This window comes from Dendrobates tinctorius, unplaced genomic scaffold, assembly GCF_039654945.1.
Source record: "Dendrobates tinctorius isolate UK_male_01 unplaced genomic scaffold, ASM3965494v1 ptg000171l, whole genome shotgun sequence".
Taxonomy (NCBI): domain Eukaryota; kingdom Metazoa; phylum Chordata; class Amphibia; order Anura; family Dendrobatidae; genus Dendrobates; species Dendrobates tinctorius.
The window spans coordinates 11,239,925-11,251,965 of record NW_027361838.1 but is presented as its reverse complement, the minus strand read 5'-3'; positions in this window follow the sequence as shown (position 1 = coordinate 11,251,965).

The window sequence follows — 12,041 nt, the reverse complement described above, 5'->3', positions numbered from 1 at the left end:
GGATCAGCCTCCGATTTGGAGGCCGGGGTCGATCAGCCTCCTATTTGGAGGCCGGGGTCGATCAGCCTCCGATTTGGAGGCCGGGGTCGATCAGCCTCCGATTTGGAGGCCGGGGTCGATCAGCCTCCGATTTGGAGGCCGGGGTCGATCAGCCTCCGATTTGGAGGCCGGGGTGGCTCAGCCTCCGATTTGGAGGCCGGGGTGGCTCAGCCTCCGATTTGGAGGCCGGGGTGGATCAGCCTCCGATTTGGAGGCCGGGGTGGATCAGCCTCCGATTTGGAGGCCGGGGTGGATCAGCCTCCGATTTGGAGGCCGGGGTGGCTCAGCCTCCTATTTGGAGGCTGGGGTGGCTCAGCCTCTGATTTGGAGGCCTGGGTCGATCAGCCTCCGATTTGGAGGCCGGGGTGGATCAGGCTCCGATTTGGAGGCCGGGGTGGATCAGGCTCCGATTTGGAGGCCGGGGTGGATCAGCCTCCCATTTGGAGGCCGGGGTGGCTCATTGTCCGATTTGGAGGCCGGGGTGGCTCAGTCTCCGATTTGGAGGCCGGGGTGGATCAGCCTCCGATTTGGAGGCCGGGGTGGCTCAGCCTCCGATTTGGAGGCCAGGGTGGCTCAGCCTCCTATTTGGAGGCTGGGGTGGCTTAGCCTCCGATTTGGAGGCCGGGGTGGATCAGCCTCCGATTTGGAGGCCGGGGTGGATCAGCCTCCGATTTGGAGGCCGAGGTGGATCAGCCTCCGATTTGGAGGCCAGGGTGGCTCAGCCTCCGATTTGGAGGCCGGGGTCGATCAGCCTCCGATTTGGAGGCCGGGGTGGCTCAGCCTTCGATTTGGAGGCCAGGGTGGCTCAGCCTCCTATTTGGAGGCCGGGGTGGCTTAGCCTCCGATTTGGAGGCCGGGGTGGCTCAGCCTCTGATTTGGAGGCCTGGGTCGATCAGCCTCCGATTTGGAGGCCGGGGTGGATCAGGCTCTGATTTGGAGGCCGGGGTGGACCAGCCTCCGATTTGGAGGCCGGGGTGGCTCATTGTCCGATTTGGAGGCCGGGGTGGCTCAGTCTCCGATTTGGTGTGTCGGCCCTTTAAGAATCATTTGGGTGCGCTGGCCCTTTAACAATCACTTTGGAGCGTTGGCCCTTTAAGAGCTAGTTTGGCTGACTGGGCTTCTTTTAAATCCACTTTGGCGCACACATTCTCTCTCAGGGGCATGTGTCATGTGATGAAGCTAGATTTGCATTTGTGCTGTGGGTTTCGCTTTAAGAGCTGATATTATGTGGCAGAGGCTCTGTGCTGGGGTTCAAGTGAAGTTCGTAGGCGTTGGCATAGTAACTGGGTCTGCCTGCGCATATCAATGAGCTCAACTGTCATTTCAATCGCCTCAGGGCACGTTTTGCCATTTCCTATTGAAAAGCATTGGAGACAGTGCATTCCAATGACGGGAAAAAAAATTTTCAAACGCAAATTGCGCAAAAACTACAAATCCGATCGACACGAAAAATACTTAGCACACCTCTCATGGACGCTGGCTTCGAAACGACACCTCAACGGAGTCTGTGCGTGTAGCGGTTCGGGCCGCATTAATTGCGGAAATCAACTTAATAATAATAAGAAGAACTAGATGTGTATTTCCTGAAGGAAGTACAGATAGTGGTTTGAAATGGTGCCCCTTTAAGGGAGACTTGCCTGCTGCCCCGTAAGACTTTCAACTCAGGATCCGTTTTAACTGTGAGTGCCTCTCAGGGGCCACTTTGGCCTCAGGGTCTGATTTGGTGGGTGGGGCCCCTCAGGATCTAATTCCTTGGCATGGGCTCCTCAGGGCTTGAATTGTTGGCTGGGATCCCTCAGGCTCCTATTTTGTGGGTGTTGCCCCTCAGGGTCCGATTTTGTGACTGGGGCCCCTCTGGGTCCGATTTTGTGGTTGGGCCCCCTCAGGGTCCGATATTGTGGTTGGGGCCCCTCAGGGTCCGGTTTTGTGGTTGGGGCCCCTCAGGGTCCGATTTTGTGGGTGGGGCCCCTCAGGGTCTGATTTTGTGTTTGGGGTCCCTCAGGGTCCGATTTTGTGGCCGGTGCCCCTCAGGGTCCGATTTTGTGGCCGGGGCCCCTCAGGGTCCGATTTTGTGGTTGGGGCCCCTCAGGGTCCGATTTTGTGGGTGGGGCCCCTCAGGGTCCGATTTTGTGGGTGGGGCCCCTCAGGGTCCGATTTTGTGGGTGGGGCCCCTCAGGGTCCGATTTTGTGGCCGGGGCACCTCAGGGTCCGATTATGTGGTTGGGGCCCCTCAGGGTCTAATTTTGTGGCCGGGTGCACTCAGGGTCCGATATTGTGGGTGGGGCCCCTTAGGTTCTGATTTTGTGGGTGGAGCCCCCTGGATCCATTTTGGTGGGTGGGGCCACTCTGGGTCCGATTTGGTGGGCGGGGCTCCTCAGGGTCCAATTTGGTGTGCAGGGCCACTCTGGGTCCGATTTGGTGGGCGGGGCCCTTCAGGGTCCGATTTGGTGGGCGGGGTCACTCTGGGTCCGATTTTGGTGGGCGGGTCTCCTCAGGGTCCGATTTGGTGGGCGGGGCCATTCAGGGTCCGATTTGGTGGGCTGTGCCACTCTGGGTCCGTTTTGGTGGGCGGGCCTCCTCAGGGTCCGATTTGGTGGGCGGGGCCCCTCTGGGTCCGATTTGGTGGGCGGGGCCACTCTGGGTCCGATTTGGTGGGCGGGGCCCCTCACGGTCCAATTTCGTGTGCGGGGCCCCTCAGGGTCCAATTTGGTGGGCGGGGCCCCTCAGGGTCCAATTTGGTGGGCGGGGCCCCTCAGGGTCCAATTTGGTGGGCGGGGCTCCTCAGTGTCTGATTTGATGGACTGTGCCACTCTGGGTCTGATTTTTTGAGCGGGGCCACACTGGGTCCAATTTGGAGGCCAGGGTGGCTCAGCCTCCGATTTGGAGGCCGGGGTCGCTCAGCTTTCGATTTGGCGTGCCGGCCCTTTAAGACTCATTTCGGTGCACCCGGCCCTTTAAGAATCACTTTGGCGCGTCGGCCCTTTAAGAGCCAGTTTGGCTCACTGGGCTTCTAAATCCACTTTGGCGCACATTCTCTTTCAGGGGCATGCGTCATGTGATGAAGCTAGATTTGCATTTGTGCTGTGGGTTTCGCTTTAAGAGCTGATATTATGTGGCAGAAGCTCTGTCCTTGGGGCGTCATGTGAAGTTCTTTGGCGTTGGCATAGTAACTGGGTGTGCCTGCGCATATCAATGAGCTAAACTGCCATTTGAATCGCCTCAGGGCATATTTTCTCTAAGGCAAAATTTCCCCATTGAAAAGCATTGAGACAATACATTCAAATGACGTGAAAAAAAATGTTCTAATGCAAATTGCGCAAAAAACTACAAATCCAATCGACACGAAAATTACTTAGCACACCTCTCGTGGACGCTGGCTTCGAAACAACACCTCAACGGAGTCTGTGCGTTTAGTGGTTTGGGCCGCATTAATTGCGGAAATCAACTGAATAATAAGAATAAGTTAGCAGCGGTCGGATTACAACATTAATACTAGATGTGTATTTCCTGAAGGAAGTACAGATAGTGGTTTGAAATGGTGCCTGGGCTGCCCCTTTAAGAGAGACTTGGCTGCTGCCCCTGCAAGACTTTCAACTCAGGATCCGTTTTAAATGTGGGTGCCTCTCAGGGGCCACTTTGGCCTCAGGGTCTGATTTGGTGGGTGGGGCCCCTCAGGATCCGATTCGGTGGCCTGGGCTCCTCAGGATTTGAATTAGTGGCCGGGATTCCTCAGGGTCCAATTTTGTGGGTGGGGCCCCTCAGGGTCTGATTTTGTGGGTGTGGCCCCTCAGGGCCTGATTTTGTGGCCAGGACACCTTAGGGTCCGATTTTGTGGCCGGGGACCCTCAGGGTCCGATTTTGTGGCCGGGGCCCTCATGGTCCGATTTTGTGGCGATTTTGTTGGTTGGGCCCCTCAGGGTCCGATTTGGTTGGCAGGGCCCCTCAGGGTCCGATTTGGTGGGCGGGGCCCCTCAGGGTCTGATTTTGAGGGCGGGGCCTTTCAGGGTCCGATTTTGTGGGTGGGGACCCTCAGGGTCTGATTTGGTGGGCGGGGCCCCTCAGGGTCCAATTTTGTGGGTGGGGCCCCTCTGGGTTCGATTTTGTGGCCGGGGTCTCTCAGGGTCCGATTTTGTGGCTGGGGCCCCTCAGGGTCCGATTTTGTGGTTGGGGCCCCTCAGGGTCCGATTTTGTGGTTGGGGCCCCTCAGAGTCCGGTTTTGTGGTTGGGGGCCCTCAGGGTCCGATTTTGTGGCCGGGGCCCCTCAGGGTCTGATTTTGTGGTTGGGGCCCCTCAGGGTCCGATTTTGTGGCCGGCGCCCCTCAGGGTCTGATTTCGTGGCTGGGTCCCTCAGGGTCCGATTTTGTGGCCGGGGCCCCTCAGGGTCCGATTTTGTGGTTGGGCTGCTCAGGGTCCAATTTTGTGGCCGGGGCCCCTCAGGTTCCGATTTTGTGGCCGGGGCCCCTCAGGGTCCGATTTTGTGGCCTGGGCCCCTCAGGGTCCGATTTTGTGGTTGGGGCCCCTCAGGGTCTGATTTTGTGGCCGGGTCTTCTCAGGGTCCGATTTTGAGGGCGGGGCCCCTTAGGGTCCTATTTTGTTGTTGGGGGCCCTCAGGGTCCGATTTTGTGGGTGGGGCCCCTCAGAGTCCGATTTGGTTGGCGGGGACCCTTAGGGTCCGATTTTGTGGGCGGGGCCCCTGAGGGTCCGATTTGGTGGGCGAGGCCCCTCTGGGTCCGATTTTGAGGGCGGGGCCCCTTAGGGTCCTATTTTTTGTTTGGGGGCCCTCAGGGTCCGATTTTGTGGGTGGGGCCCCTCAGAGTCCGATTTGGTTGGCGGGGCCCCTCAGGGTCTGATTTGGTGGGCGGGGCCTCTCAGGGTCCGATTTTGAGGGCGGGGCCCCTCAGGTTCCGATTTTGAGGGCGGGGCCCCTGAGGGTCCGATTTTGTGGCCGGGGCCCCTCAGGGTCCAATTTTGGGGTTGGGGCCCCTCAGGGTCCGATTTTGTGGTTGGGGCGCTCAGGGTCTGATTTTGTGGGTGGGGCCCCTCAGGGTCCAATTTTGTGGGTGGGGCCCCTCAGGGTCCGATTTTGTGGGTGGGGCCCCTCAGGGTCCGATTTTGTGGGCGGGGCCCCTGAGGGTACGATTTGGTGGGCGAAGCCCCTCTGGGTTCGATTTTGTGGCCGGGGTCTCTCAAGGTCTGATTTTGTGGCCGGGGCCCCTTAGGGTCCGATTTTGTGGTTGGGGGCCCTCAGGGTCCGATTTTGTGGGTGGGGACCCTCAGAGTCCGATATGGTTGGCGGGGCCCCTCAGGGTCCGATTTGGTGGGCGGGGCCTCTCAGGGTCCGATTTTGAGGGCGGGGCCCCTCAGGGTCCGATTTTGTGGTTCGGGCCCCTCAGGGTCCGATTTTGTGGTTGGGGCCCCTCTGGGTCCGGTTTTGTGGTTGGGGCCCCTCAGGGTCCGATTTTGTGGCCGGCGCCCCTCAGGGTCCGATTTCGTGGCTGGGGCCCCTCAGGGTCCGATTTTGTGGCTGGGGACCCTCAGGGTCCGATTTTGTGGCCGGGGCCCCTCAGGGTCCGATTTTGTGGTTAGGCCGCTCAGGGTCCGATTTTGTGGCCGGGGCTCCTCCAAGTCTGATTTTGTGGCTGGGGCCCCTCAGGGTCCGATTTTGTGGCTGGGGCCCCTCAGGGTCCGATTTTGTTGGTTGGGCCCCTCAGGATCCGATTTTGAGGGTGGGGCCCCTCAGGGTCCGATTTTGTGGCCGGGGCCCTTCAGGGTCCGATTTTGTGGTTGGGGCCCCTCAGGGTCTGATTTTGTGGCCGGGTCTACTCAGGGTCCGATTTTGAGGGTGGGGCCCCTCAGGGTCCGATTTTGTGGCCGGGGCCCCTCAGGGTCCGATTTGTTTGGCGGGGCCCCTCAGGGTCCGATTTGGTGGGCGGGGCCTCTCAGGGTCCGATTTTGAGGACGGGGCCCCTCAGGGTCCGATTTTGTGGGCGGGGCCCCTCAGGGTCCGATTTTGTGGTTGGGGCCCCTCAGGGTCCGATTTTGTGGTTGAGGCCCCTCAGGGTCCGGTTTTGTGGTTGGGGGCCCTCAGGGTCCGATTTTGTGGCCGGGGCCCCTCAGGGTCTGATTTCGTGGTTGGGGCCCCTCAGGGTCCGATTTTGTGGCCAGCGCCCCTCAGTGTCCGATTTCGTGGCCGGGGTCCCTCAGGGTCCGATTTCGTGGCCGGGGCCCCTCAGTGTCCGATTTTGTGGCTGGGTCCCCTCAGGGTCCGATTTTGTGGATGGGCCGCTCAGGTTCCCATTTTGTGGCCGGGGCTCCTCAGGGTCCGATTTTGTGGGTGGGGCCCCTCAGGGTCCGATTCTGTGGCCGGGGCCCCTCAGGGTCCGATTTTGTGGTTGGGGCCCCTTAGGGTCTGATTTTGTGGCCGGGTCCACTCTGGGTCCGATTTTGTGGTTGGGGCCCCTCAGGGTCCGATTTTGTGGTTGGGGCCCCTCAGGGTTCAATTTTGTAGGTGGGGTCCCTCAGGGTCCGATTTTGTGGCCGGGGCCCCTTAGGGTCCGATTTTGTGGCCGGGCCCCCTCAGGGTCCGATTTTGTGGCCGGGGCCCGTCAGGGTCCGATTTTGTGGCCGGGGCCAGTCAGGGTCCGATTTTGTGGGTGGGGCCCCTCAGGGTCCGATTTTGTGGGTGGGGCCCCTCAGGGTCCGATTTTGTGGATGGGGCTCCTCAGGGTCTAATTTGGTGGGCGGGGCCACTCTGGGTCTGATTTGGTGGGCGAGGCCACTCTGGGTCCGATTTGATGGGCGGGGCCACTCTGGCTCCAATTTGGATGCCAGGGTTGCTCAGCCTCCTTTTTGTAGGCCAGGGTCTATCAGCCTCCGATTTGGAGCCTTGGGTCACTCAGCTTTCGATTTGGCGCGCCGGCCCTTTAAGACTCATTTTGGCGCGTCGGCCCTTTAAGAGCCAGGGTGGCTCACTGGGCTTCTAAATCCACTTTGGCGCACACATTCTCTCTCAGGGGCATGCGTCATGTGATGAAGCTAGATTTGCATTTGTGCTGTGGGTTTAGCTTTAAGAGCTGATATTATGTGGCAGAAGCTATGTTCTGGAGATGTCATGTGACGTTCGTAGGCGTTGGCATAGTAACTGGGTCTGCCTGCGCATATCAATGAGCTCAACTGCCATTTCAATCGCCTCAGGGCACGTTTTAAGCTTCCCATTGAAAAGCATTGACACAGTGCATTCCAATGACGGGAAAAAAAATTTTCAAACGCAAATTGCGCAAAAACTACAAATCCGATCGACACGAAAAATACTTAGCACACCTCTCATGGACGCTGGCTTCGAAACGACACCTCAACGGAGTCTGTGCGTGTAGCGGTTCGGGCCGCATTAATTGCGGAAATCAACTTAATAATAATAAGAAGAATATGTTAGCAGCATTCGGATTACAATATAGTTGTTTTTTCTAACCATTATAACTAGATGTGTATTTCCTGAAGGAAGTACAGATAGTGGTTTGAAATGGTGCCCAGGCTGCCCCTTTAAGAGAGACTTGCCTGCTGCCCCTGCACGACTTTCAACTCAGTATCCATTTTACCTGTGGGTGCCTCTCAGGGGCCACTTTGGCCTGTGGGTCCCCTCAGGGTCTGATTTGGTGGGTGGGGCCCCTCAGGATCCGATTCAGTGGACTGTGCTCCTCAGGGCTTGAATTGGTGGGCCGATTTGGTGGGCGAGGCCCCTCAGGGTCCGGTTTGATGGGCACGGCCCCTCTGGGTGTGATTTGGCGGGTGGGACCCCTCTGGGTCTGATTTGGTGGGCGGGGCCCCTCAGAGTTCGATTTGGTGGGTGGGGCACCACAGGGTCCGATTTGATGAGTGGGGCGCCACAGGGTCTGATTTGGTGGGAGGGGCCATTCTGGGTCCAATTTGGTGGGCGGGGCCCCACAGGGTCCGATTTGGTGAGTGGGGCCCCACATGTCCAATTTCGTGGGCGGGGCTCCTCAGGTTCCGATTTGGTAGATGGGGCCTCTCAGGGTCTGATTTGGTGGGCGGCACCCCTCATGGCCTGATTTGGTGGGCGGGGCCACTCTGGGTCTGATTAGGTGGGCGGGGCCCCTTAGTGTCAGATTTGGTGGGTGGGACCCCTCAGGGTCTGATTTGGTGGGCGGGGATACTCAGGGTCCAATTTGATGGGCGGGGCCCTTCAGGGTACAATTTGGTAGGCGGGACCACTCTGGGTCTGATTTGGTGAGCGGGGCCCCTCAGGGTCCAATTTGGTGGGCGGGGTATCTCTGGGTCTGATTTGGTGGGCGGGGCCACTCCGGGGCAGATTTGTTGGCCTGGGTGGTTCAGCCTCCGATTTGTAGGCCAGGGTTGATCAGCCTCCGATTTGGAGCCTGGGGTCACTCAGCATTCGATTTGGCGCGCCGGCCCTTTAAGGCTCATTTTGGTGCGCCGGCCCTTTAAGATTCACTTAGGCGCGTCGGCTGTTTAAGAGCTAGTTTGGCGCACTGGGCTTCTAAATTCACTTTGGCGCACATTCTCTCTCAGGGGCACGCGTCATGTGATGCAGCTAGATTTGCATTTGTGCTGTGGGTTTCGCTTTAAGAGCTGATATTATCGCCAGAAACTGTGTCCTGAGGGCATCATGTGAAGTTCTTTGGCGTTGGCATAGTAACTGGGTCTGCCTGCGCATATCAATGAGCTGAACTGCCATTTGAATCGCCTCAGGGCATATTTTCTCTAAGGCAAAATTTCTCCATTGAAAAGCATTGAGACAATACATTCAAATGACGGGAAAAAAAAATTCTAATGCAAATTGCGCAAAAACTACAAATCCAATCGACACAAAAATTACTTAGCACACCTCTTGTGGACGCTGGCTTCGAAACGACACCTCAACGGAGTCTGTGCGTGTAGCAGTTCGGGCCGCATTAATTGCGGAAATCAACTGAATAATAAGAATAAGTTAGCAGCGGTCGGATTACAACATTAATACTAGATGTGTATTTCCTGAAGGAAGTACAGATAGTGGCTTGAAATGGTACCCGGCTGCCCCTTTAAGAGAGACTTGCCTGCTGCCCCTGCAAGACTTTCAACTCATGATCCGTTTTAACTGTGAGTGCCTCTCAGGGGCCACTTTGGCCTCAGGGTCTGATTTGGTGGGTGGGGCTCCTCAGGATCTGATTCCTTGGCCTGGGCTCCTCAGGGCTTGAATTGTTGGCCGGGATCCCTCAGGCTCCTATTTTGTGAGTGGGGCCCCTCAGGGTCCGATATTGTGGTTGGGTCCCCTCAGGGTCCGTTTTTGAGGGTTGGGCCCCTCAGGGTCCGATTTTGTGGGTGTGGCCCCTCAGGGTCCGATTTTGTGGGTGGGGCCCCTCAGGGTCCGATTTTGTGAGTGGGGCCCCTCAGTGTCCGATATTGTGGTTGGGGCCCCTCAGGGTCCGTTTTTGAGGGTTGGGCCCCTCAGGGTCCGATTTTGTGGGTTGGGCCCCTCAGGGTCCGATTTTGTGGCCGGGGCCCCACAGGGTCCGATTTTGTGTCCGAGGCCCCTCAGGGTCCGATTTTGTGGTTGGGACCTCTCAGGGTCTGATTTTGTGGTTGGGGCCCCTCAGGGTCCGATTTTTTTGGCTGGGGCGCCTCAGGGAACGATTTTGTGGCCGGGGCCCCTCTTGGTCGGATTTTGTGGGTGGGGCCCCTCAGGGAATGATTTTGTGGGTGGGGCCCCTCAGGGAATGATTTTGTGGGTGGGGCCCCTCAGGGTCCGATTTTGTGGGTGGAGCCCCTCAGGGTCCGATTTTGTGGTTGGGGCCTTTCAGAATCCGATTTGGTGGGCGGGGCCGCTCAGGGTCCGATTTGGTGGGCGGGGCGCACTTTGGCGCACATTCTCTCTCAGAGGCATGCGTCATGTGATGATGCTAGATTTGCATTTGTGCTGTGGGTTTCGCTTTAAGAGCTGATATTATGTGGCAGAAGCTCTGTCCTGGGGGCGTCATGTGACATTCGTAGGCATTGGTATAGTAACTGGGTGTGCCTGCGCATATCAATGAGCTTTACTGCCATTTCAATCGCCTCAGGGCACGTTTTAAGTTTCCCATTCAAATGCATTGAGACAGTGCATTCTAATGACAGGGAAAAAATTTTTCAAACGCAAATTGCGCAAAAACTACAAATCCGATCGATACGAAAAATACTTAGCACACCTCTCGTGGACGCTGACTTTGAAACGACACCTCAACGGAGTCTGTGCGTGTAGCGGTTCGGGCTGTATTAATTGCGGAAATCAACTTAATAAGAAGAAGAAGAAGAAGAAGAAGAAGAAGTTAGCAGCGTTCGGATTACAATATAGTGGTTTTTTCAAACCACTATAACTAGATGTGTATTTCCTGAAGGAAGTACAGATAGTGGTTTGAAATGCTGCCCAGGCTGCCCCTTTAAGAGAGACTTGCCTGCTGCACCTGCAAGACTTTCAACTCAGGATCCGTTTTAACTGTGGGTGCCTCTCAGGGGCCACTTTGGCCTCAGGGTCCGATTTTGTGGGTGGGACCCTCAGGGCCCGATTTTGTGGGTGGGGCACCTCAGGGTCTGATTTGGTTGCCGGGTCCCCTCAGGGGCTGATTTGGTGGGTGGGGCCCCTAAGGGTCCGATTTTGTAGCCGGGGCCCCTCAGGGTCTGATTTGGTGGTTGGGGCCCCTCAGGGTCCAATCTTGTGGCCGGGGCCCCTCAGGGTCCGATTTTGTGGGTGGGGCCCCTCAGGGTCCGATTTTGTGGCCGGGGCCCCTAAGGGTCCAATTTGGTGGGTGGGGCCCCTAAGGGTCCGATTTAGTGACCGGGGCCCCTCAGGGTCCGATTTGGTGAGCGGGGCCCCTCAGGGTCTGATTTGGTGGGCGGGATCTATCAGAGTCCGATTTGGTGGGGGGGGCCCCTCAGGGTCCAATTTGGTGGGCGGGGACCCTCGGGGTCCGATTTGGTGGGCGGGGACCCTCGGGTCCGATTTGGTGGGCTGGGACCCTCGGGGTCCGATTTGGTGGGTGGGGCCCCTCGGGGTCCGATTTGGTGAGCGGGGCCACTCTAGGTCTGATTTGGTGGGCGGGGCCCCTCAGAGTTCAATTTGGTCAGCGGGGCCCCTCAGGGTCCGATTTTGTGGTTGGGGCCTTTCAGAATCCGATTTAGTGGGCGGGGCCCCTCAGGGTCCGATTTGGTGGGCGGGGCCCCTCAGGGTCCGATTTTGTGGCCGGGTCCCCTCAGGGTCTGGATTTGTGGGTGGGGCCCCTCAGGTTCCGATTTTGTGGGTGGGGCTCCTCAGAGTCCGATTTTGTGGCTGGGGCCCCTCAGGGTCTGATTTTGTGGCTGGGGCCCCTCAGGGTCTGATTTTGTGGCTGGGGCCCCTCAGGGTCCGATTTTGAGGGTGGGGCCCCTCAGGGTCTAATTTGGTGGGCGGGGCCCCTCAGGGTCTGATTTTGTGGGTTGGGCCCCTCAGGGTCCGATTTTGTGGCCGGGTCCCCTCAGGGTCCGATTTTGTGTCTGGGGCCCCTCAGGGTCCGATTTTGTGGCCGGTGCCTCTCAAGGTCCGATTTTGTGGTTGGGGCCCCTCAGGGTCCGATTTTGCGGCCGGAGCCTCTCAGGGTCCGATTTTGTGGTTGGGGCCCCTCAGGATCTGATTTTGTGGCCGGGGCCCCTGAGGGACCAATTTTGTGGGTGGAGCCTCTTAGGGTCCGATTTTGTGGGTGGGGCCCCTCAGGATCCGATTTTGTGGTTGGGGCCCCTCAGGGTTCAATTTTGTAGGTGGGGTCCCTCAGGGTCCGATTTTGTGGCCGGGGCCCCTCAGGGTCCGATTTTGTGGCCGGGGCCCGTCAGGGTCCGATTTTGTGGCCGGGGCCCGTCAGGGTCCGATTTTGTGGCCGGGGCCCGTCAGGGTCCGATTTTGTGGTTGGGGCCCCTCAGGGTCCGATGTTGTGGCCGGATCCCCTCAGGGTCCGATTTTGTGGGTGGGGCCCCTAAGGGTC